Here is a 9,175-nt window from a genome sequence, read left to right as displayed (position 1 = left end):
GACAGAGAGTGAGAAAGATACACACATACACATACAGAGATACAGAAATATAGAGTGAATGAGAGAGATACAGATAGAGTGAATGAGTGAATGAGTCAGTGAGACAGAGTGTGTGAGAGATACAGACACATAGACAGAGTGAGTGAATTATAGATAGATAGATAGATAGATAGAGAGATAGATAGAGAGATAGAGAGATAGAGAGAGAGGGGGGGGGATTTAGCCAAGGATTGCGATTCAGCCGGGTGGCGATCCTCTCGGCGACGGAAGAGAGAGTCTCGGGCGTGTCACACCGCCTGAAAACGTCAAGCTCCCCAGCATCCCCGCGTGTCTCTCCCTCCCTCCTCTTGTTTTTCGGGACCGATGAGTGAACCGCTGGAACGGAGCTGGCCTGCCGGGGGGAGGGTGGGTGTAAAGCAAACAGCCCGGCATGAATGAATGAATGAATGAATGAATGAAGTAGAACCCGGAGGTGGCGGGAGGGAGGAGCGCGCCATCCGCAGGAACAGCCGCGGGCGGGCGGGGGGGGGGGAAGAGAGAGTCAGAGAGAGAGGCGAGAGAGACGCTGGTCACGGGGTGGGGACAAACGACAAGGAGGAAGGACCCGCCGTCGCCATTGGTGCCCATCGCTGCCCGTCAGAGCGCCCCCCCACCACTTCGACATTCCATTTCCTGCCGCTCGGCGGAGCCCCCGAGGAAGTGGCCCACGCCGGGCTGAGGCCACCGCCGCCCAAGAGCTGGAGCAGCATCTAAGCCCGCCTCCCCCCCTCCCTCGGCTCTGCGCTCCCGGCTTCTCCTTCTCCTCCGCCGTCTCCTTCTCCAGCGCATCTCTGAAGCCGGCGGCTCCGCCATGGCCTGGCTGTGGAAGCGCGGGGGGTGAACGGAGAAGGGGGTCTCCAGGAGCCCCGACGCCGGCTTCCCACTCGCCCGCCCCCCCGAAAGCGGGGCACGCAGCCAGGTATGTAAAAGCCGGGCGGGGGTGGGTGGGGGGGTGCGTGGAGTTTGGACTTCAACTCCCATCATTCCCTAAGAATAGGGGTGGGGGGCTAGGGGGGGGTGTAATCAGAAGGGACGTGGGCTGGATTGCCACATTCCGGCCATTGGATGTTTCTAGACTCCGGAATTGATCGCCATATGACACTCCCCTCCCTCCCCGCCTTGGATCTTAGCCGGACGTTGCTTGGCATACATGCTCTCTGCCTGTATCCAGGGATAATAAGTCAGCTGTGCTCTCTTCTCCCTCCAGGTCCACCCAGTTGTGTATTTTTGGGGTTCCAAGGCCTGCTGCTGCTCCCCCTCTCCCCTTTTTCAGGGTAGGGATCTAGGTCAGTAGTTGAGAAAAGCAGAAGAGGGTGGGAGGGAAGGTTGCAGTGGGGTTCCTGGAGGTTTATTGGGGGGGGGGGAGATCTGGAAGGAGGAATCGTGGGGCGACTTGTGGGGGGGGGGGTTGGCGGTGATGGAAGCAGCAAAACCCCATTTCCAGTGGGGGCTTCTCTTTAAGGTGGGCAGGCAGCCGAGAAGAAGTCTTAGGAGGGAGGGAGGTCTTGGAAGTCACAAGGACTAGAAAGTTAAAAATAAATTAAAATAGGGAGATTTGAGAAGGGGGGGTTGTGAAACAGTCATGAGATGGAATTGGGAGGCGAGAAAAGAGGTTGAAGTGACGGGGGGGGGTGGTCTGGAAAACTAGGTTGGTATAATGCAGCTCACGACCTGGAAAATAATATTTGCATCATGTTCGAGTGAGTGTCTTGCAGTTTGTGGCATAGAAGGAGCTGAGTGCATTGATTACGAAAAGATAAACATCCCGTGAGTGTGTTTGGGATGGGCGAGTTATTGTGGTTTTGGGCTGGCTTTTGGGCAAGGCTTTGCGAATGGCCTCTGGTTTTCTTCAGTGGTTTCTCTTTTCCTTTAATGGTGATCCTGAGCAACCAAGGGCCCTGAATTCTTGCAAAAGCCTTAACTGGGATGGCATTGATCAACCCCATTTTATCGACTGAAAAATCCTATTTGGAAGACCAATTTGCCTTGGCTTACCTGGGATTTTAAACCTAAGGCTCTTGAATTTTGACAGACGTGTCTAATGAGGAAGTTTTTGGAGCCGTGTTGTGTAGTAGCTAGATATTTCCTGGAAAGATGGAGTGTTGTGCAATGCTAAAATTAAAGCAATGTATATGGGCTTCGCTGTGCTACTTTGGAGTCTTGCAACATCCAGCATTAGAAGGGGTAATTGGTTTTAAAAAAAAACCGTGCTAATAAAAATATCCATAGCAATCATGAGGGAGCAATAAGAATACTCTTCTAATAATGGGAAAGTAATAAGTACCCTCGTTATTACTTACATGCCGCTTTGGGGGGAATTTGAAGTATTTTGTGTGTTTCAGCCACCCTTACAAGATCCTTACTAGATAAAAAGTCTTCCGGTGCGGGGAAATCTAAGGCTCCTAGCTGAAGGATTGCTCAAGACTGCCTCTGAGTAGGAATGTAAGATCTTTACATGTGAGTAAAAGTGTTGCAAGAGTTGAATTAAGGCCCTCCTGGATTTTCCGGTGACTTAATGGGCTGGATGCCTTTCAGAGAGGACAAATAAGGAAGGGTAGCTGGAGAATCAATTTGGTAGGAGGGTTAAGACACCAGGCTACAAACTGGGAGTCCATGAGTTCTAGTCTTATCTTAGGCACAAGGGCTTAGGCACATGAGTTCTAGTCTTATCTTAGGCACAAGGGTTTAGCTCAAGACGTTGGGCTAAACTCGTTCTTTCTCAGCCCCCAGGAAGAAAGAAAGCGGCAGTTGCAAAGCTACTGGAACTTCCGAAAGCATTGGCAAGAAAACTGCAGGGACTTGTCCAGGCAGTTCGCAGGAGTCAACAGTGTCTCGAAGGCATTGGAAAAAAAATAGAGAGAGATGGGTGATATAGAAGAGAAAGCCTGTCTAGACCACTGTTGCTCAACCATGGCTGGCTGAGGAATTCTGGGAGTTGAAGTCCACATATCTTAAGGCCACCGAGTTCATTTATGTAGGTGAGGAGCATAGGTAAGTCCTTGCCCCATTTTACAACCTTTCTTGCCAGAGTTGTTAAGTGAATCCCTGCAGTTAACAACATGGTTGTTAAGTGAATTTGGCTGCCCTATTGATTTTGCTTGTCAGAAGGCTGCAAAAGGTGACTCTGGGACACTTCAGCTTTCATAAATATGAACCAGTGGCCAAGCCTCTGAATTTTGACTATGGAGATGGTGCAATGGTCGTAAGTATGAAAAATGGTCATACGTCAATTTTTCCAGTGCCATTGTAACTTTGAATGGTCACTAAAAGTACTCTTGTAAGTCGAGGACTACCTCTCTACTTCCCACTATTTGCAATATAAAAGTTTTAAATGAGGACATGGAGTCCTCCACTTAACAACCATTTGTTTAGTAGAATTAGAATTAGAATTAGAATTGATTTATTTGTAGGCCGCCCTTTTCCCTGAGGGGACTCAGGGCGGCTCACAGAAAACCAGGGAGGGGGGAATACAACACTAAGACGACAACACATAATAAAATAATAAGCAACATGCATACAACATTCGGGCGGGGTAATGGTCCTTATCCCCAGGCCTGACGGGCGAGCCAGTTCTTCAAGGCTGTGCGGAAGGCCTGGACGGTGGAGAGGGTACGAATCTCTACGGGGAGCTCGTTCCAAAGGGTCGGGGCCGCTGCTGAGAAGGCCCTCCTCCTTGTAGTTGCCAGCCGACACTGGCTGGCCGATGGAGTACGGAGGAGGCCTAACCTATGAGATCTTATAGGTCGTAGGGAGGTAATTGGCAGAAGGCGGTCTCTCAAGTATCCAGATCCACTGCCATGTAGGGCTTTATGGGTGATCAGTAGCACCTTGAAGCGCATCCGGAGATCGACAGGTAGCCAGCGCAGCTCGCGGAGGATAGGTGTAATGCGGGTGAATCGGGGTGCACCCGCGATCACTCGCGCGGCTGCGTTCTGCACTAGCTGAAGTCGCCGGATGCACCTCAAGGGCAGCCCCATGTAGAGCACGTTGCAGTATTCCAGCCTAGAAATCACGAGGGCCCGAGTGACTGTTGTGAGGGCCTCCCGATTCAGGTAGGGTCGCAACTGGCGCACCAGGCGTACCTGGGCGAATGCCCCCCTGGTCACAGCCGCTATATGATGGTCGAATGACAGCTGTGGATCCAGGAGGACTCCCAAGTTGCGAACCCTCTCTGAGGGGTGTAAAATTTGACCCCCCAGCCTGAGTGTTGGATTAGTGGCCAAATTTTTGGGAGGGAAACACAACAGCCACTCGGTCTTTTCTGGGTTGAGCACAAGCTTGTTAATCCTCATCCAGTCCATGACGGCTTCAAGCCCCCGGTCCATTACGTCAACCGCTTCATTGATTTGGCACGGGGCGGACAGATACAATTGAGTATCGTCCGCGTATTGATGGTATCTAATCCCGTGCCTACGGATGATCTCTCCCAGCGGTTTCATGTAAATGTTAAATAGTAGGGGGGATAAGACCGAACCCTGCGGCACCCCATATTTCAGGGGCCTTGGGGACGATCTCTGCCCTCCCACTAACACCGACTGCGACCTGTCCGAGAGGTAGGAGGAGAACCACCGTAACACGGTGCCTCCCACTCCCACCTCCCGCAGTCTTCGCAGAAGGATACCATGGTCGATGGTATCGAAAGCCGCTGAGAGGTCAAGGAGGACCAGGATGGAGGGATGTCCTTCATCTCTGGCTCTCCAAAGATCATCCATCAATGCGACCAATGCGGTTTCAGTGCTGTAACCGGGTCTGAAGCCTGACTGGAAGGGGTCTAGGTAGTCTGCTTCCTCCAAGGACCGTTGGAGCTGGAAGGCCACCACCTTCTCAACAACCTTCCCCAGAAAGGGGAGGTTGGAGACCGGGCGGTAGTTGTTAAGGACAGCTGGATCTAGGGATGGCTTCTTCAGAAGGGGTCTCACCACCGCCGCTTTTAGTGCGGCGGGGAAGTTCCCCTCCCGAAGAGAGGCGGTTACAACCGCCTGGATCCAGCCTCGTGTCACCTCACTGCAGTTAGAAACCAGCCATGAGGGACACGGATCCAGAGCACAGGTGGAGGAACTCACAGCTCTCATGGCCTTGTCCACATCCCCGGGGGTAACCTCCTGAAACTCAACCCAGAGCTGTTGAACTTGATCCCCCTGAGTCTCGGCTGGAACTGCGGGTGTGGAGTCCAAGTCCGTCCGAAACCGAGCAATTTTGTCCGCTAAGAATTGGGCATATTCTTCAGCTCTGCCCTGCAAGGGTTCCCCCGCCTCCCTTTTGTTCAATAGGGAGCGGGTTATCCTAAACAGGGCGGCTGGGCGGGACTCAGCGGATGCGACCAGGGAGGCTATGTGTGATCTTTTGGCTGCCCTAAGTGCCCTAGTATATTCCCTGGTGCAGGTGGTTACCATTGCTCGGTTCGCTGCGGACTTATCGGACCTCCAGCGGTGCTCTAGGCATCTCCTCCGGCGCTTCATCTCCCGGAGCTCCTCGGTGAACCAAGGAGGTCTCCGGGATCCGCCGCCTCGGAGGGGCCGCAGTGGCGCAATCCGGTCGAGGGCCTCTGACGCTGCCGAATGCCACGCAGCAGCCAGAGTCTCTACCGGACTGTGGGCGAAAGTATCAGGAATAACCCCAAGCTCTGTCTGGAACCTTACTGGCTCCATAAGACGCCTGGGGCGGAACCACCTGGTCGGTTCCTCCTCCCTACAGTGGGGGTTTGGCCTTCGGAAGTCGAGCCTCAGTAGGCAATGGTCTGACCACGACAGGGGTATGATGTCACTCCCCCTCAGACCAAGATCACACATCCACTGCTCCGAGAGAAATACGAGGTCAAGCATGTGTCCCGCTGAATGGGTTGGGCCTCGGATTACTTGAGTCAAGCCCATGGCTGTCATGGAAGCCATGAACTCCTGCGCCCCATCAGAGTTTTCACCGAGCGACGGCAAATTAAAGTCCCCCAGGACCATCAACCTAGGGAACTCAATCGCCAGCTCGGCTACTGACTCGAGGAGCGAGGGGAGGGCTGCTGCAACGCTGTTGGGAGGCAGGTACGTTAGCAGCAAACCCACTTGACCCTTGAGGTCCAACTTTAACAGCAAAGACTCACACCCGACAATCTCCGGAGCAGGGACCCTACGAGGAACTAACGACTCCCGGATAACAACGGCCACACCTCCACCCCTTCCCTGGGCTCTCGGCTGATGCAGCACCTGAAATCCTTCTGGGCACAGTTCTACAAGGGGGACTCCTCCCTCTGGGCCCAGCCAGGTCTCAGTAATACATGCCAGGTCTGCCCTCTCGTCTAAAATTAAGTCCCGGACGAGAGGTGCTTTATGTACAACAGACCTGGCATTTAGCGACAACAGCCTGAGACCAGGGTCCTGATTACTTGCGCCATCTGGTCTTGGAGTGGGGCTCCTAGGGCCGGAAGGAGGGATCTCTGTGATGTAGCGAACCCTCCTTCCCCGGTAATGGCCTGCCCTAAAGTCCCCGCCGTATCTGCCCCTCCCTGTTACGACCGCAATACCCCGACCCTCTCCCGTGTCTCTGGTCCCCTCAGCCACCCCCATGGCCCCCGCAACTCCCGGCAGGTCCTCCGAATCATACATACTCAAACACTCCCCCAAACAGTCCCCACGTAAAAGTTAAAAAACACAAAATTTACAACAGTATGATCATAAAAAGTGGGCCATTCAATCATCTCATACGTATCTCATACATAACCCATGCAAAGGAGGAAGAAAAAGATAAAAGAAAAGGAAAGAAATTATAAAATGCGCAAGTTCGTTAATTTAAGGTGCGAGTTCAGGCTTCCAGGGGTGGTCTCCCCAGTTCCACAGTCCTCCTGTAAGCAAACAGGGGGCAGGGGTGGGGAGGCGATAAGGACGCCAAAGTACAATGCCACTGCCACCACGTTGATATTCTCCCCCTCGCCGCCAAACAGCTGGTACAAAAGATGCAGCCCGGAATCCGCCAGAGTCGCCCAAGCCTCCGTAATCCGAGGCTGCAGCGTCCTGACGGCCCAAAGATAGTCCTGGGGATGGGTGCACAGTCGTGGGTCGCTCCCATCGCAAGCCAGCATAGCTAGAAAATGGAACAAGCGACGGAGCCCCCACAGAGCGCCACCGCCATTTCCAATCCACAGTTCTACTCCAGAGGTAGTCCCTAGCGCCAGCTGATCTATTTTTGGCTCCCTGGGTCTTAGGCTTTCCGGGTAAGTTATTTGTATTATATTTTAGAGATGTTGGGGATGTTGCTCGTGATTTTTCCAGCATTTCGTCGGCAGGCTGCCCTACAAGCTGCCTTGCCTCCCCAGCCTCATTCGAGTCACCCACCTCCTTTAATAACAGTAATCCTCCGGAAGCAGTAAACACCAGGGTCCTCTCGATCAGCAGAGGGAATAGGGCCAAGGCTAGGACCGTAAAAGTTCGCAAAACGCTGGTCCGGAGTTGTTTGTCAATGCCTGAGACGCCTAGGTCCAAAAACGCCGAAGCGGAGCCTTCAGCGAAGCGCCGCCATTTCCGCCCGCCCAACAGCTGCAAAGCACACTCGAAGCTCTCTCCGGCCGGTCGAAGCTCTCTCCGGCCAGCTGGCTCTCAGACCGCGGCCAGCGTCGGACCCCCAAGAGGTCGTTCGTACCCTGGCCTCCCAAGCGCTCTCCAAACGCTCTCCAACACTCCGAGCGCTCGGAACGCTCTCCGATGCCTTCCAAGGCCAGCTGGGTCATCAGCTGGGTCGCGGCGTCTCCCGAGCGGCTCCCGGGCGGCGTCGGCGTCTTTCTCAAAGAGCAGCCTTGGAGAGCAATATCTCTCCAGTCTGCTGCCAGCGCCAGGCCCCCGAGGAAATTGCTCAGACCCTGGCCTCTCTCCAGCTCAATTTCTGAGGCCAATTTCTCCCTTTTTTGGCTGTTTTCCCTGTACGGACGCCAGAGCGGTGGACTCGGCAGACATGTTCCTAGTGACAGTTCCTCACACTTACAACCGGGTCACGGGATCAAAATTCAAGAACATGGCAACCAGCATGCATTTAACCATAGTTGAAGCACCCTGGGGTTACGTGATCATCATTTGAGACCTAACAACCGCAGTGATTTGCCTAACCATCATGGTAAAGAAAACGGTCATAAAATCGAGCCAAGACTCATTTAACAATCATTTAGCAATCGAAATTCCGTTCCCGATCGTAGTCGCAAGTCGAGGATTATAATGGCCTTATCATTGCTCTTAGGTAGACACAATTAAATTCACTTTTCCTTTTGCGGTTGCAGTGGAAGGCCAGTAGAATATGGCATCTGTTGCACAGCGATGGGGCAAGACCCCACCCCTTTGGCAAGTTTACAAGATTGTAATTTAAATTTGTGCAGCTGACTATGCCAAATTGCTCTAAACGCTATTCTCGATTAGACAACTTGATTATATTCGTGCATTGTGATCCGTCATTTTTAATTAAGTTCTGATGAATAAACCATAATAGACTGGCTTCTCACAGCATGCAGTACTTAATATAACTTTTAAACCATAATGGGGTTTGCTTGGATATGGCTGAGTACGTGATGTATAAACCTTTTTAATGTAGTCTGTTAGCTGAGCCAAACATGGGTTTTTAAATTACGATTGAGCAAACTGTAGGTCAGTATATTGTTCCTTTATCAAAACTTAGTTATTAATTGAGATGGTGGCCTATGACGCTATCCTTGCCATTTCTATTCCTCTTAGTAACCTACAAGAGAGGATGGAATGCTTCTGAACCTTACCAGATGATCTGTAATCTGGAATGAGATCAGAATGTTATCTAAGTGACTGGTTCAGAATCAATAGATGGAGATACAATTAACAAATAAAAGCAGTATTCCAAACAGTGTAGTAGGGTCATGTCCTTATTGAGCGTGTTAAGCAAACATTCACTGTGTTTGGAAAAAGGATAGGTAACCAGGTCACAACAATGATCCCAACACACACAAATAGACCAGTTGAACGACCGAAGTAGGAGGACATTTTACATTTTGGAACCTCAATTATTACAGCTTAAGTGAAGCGCGCCGTCACAGGGCTATGGATCATGGTTAGTTGTAAAAAGTTCACAACAAAGTTTTATCCCTGTAATGGTGGGAACTGAGTTTTGCTTCTGGTAGTTTTCTGAAAGAGTAGTGTTG

At 51.9% G+C, this 9,175-nt stretch overlaps 1 protein-coding gene across 1 annotated transcript in view; it reads left to right on the top strand.

The window, feature by feature from the left end:
- The first annotated feature begins 705 nt into the window (after positions 1-705).
- AGPAT1 (1-acylglycerol-3-phosphate O-acyltransferase 1) overlaps positions 706-9,175 on the top strand; it is a 54,746-nt gene continuing 46,276 nt past the window's right edge. Inside the window, exon 1 of the mRNA XM_087711730.1 lies at positions 706-958. The gene's annotated coding sequence lies outside the window, so the exon portion shown is untranslated. The remainder of the gene's footprint in view (positions 959-9,175) is intronic.

Source organism: Thamnophis sirtalis, unplaced genomic scaffold (assembly GCF_051295495.1).
Source record: "Thamnophis sirtalis isolate CommonGarterSnake01/CBP01778 unplaced genomic scaffold, rThaSir2_p1.2 scaffold_3, whole genome shotgun sequence".
Classification (NCBI taxonomy): Eukaryota; Metazoa; Chordata; class Lepidosauria; order Squamata; family Natricidae; genus Thamnophis; species Thamnophis sirtalis.
The sequence above is the reverse complement of the archived record's forward strand: the minus strand, read 5'-3'. Positions and strand labels throughout refer to the sequence as shown.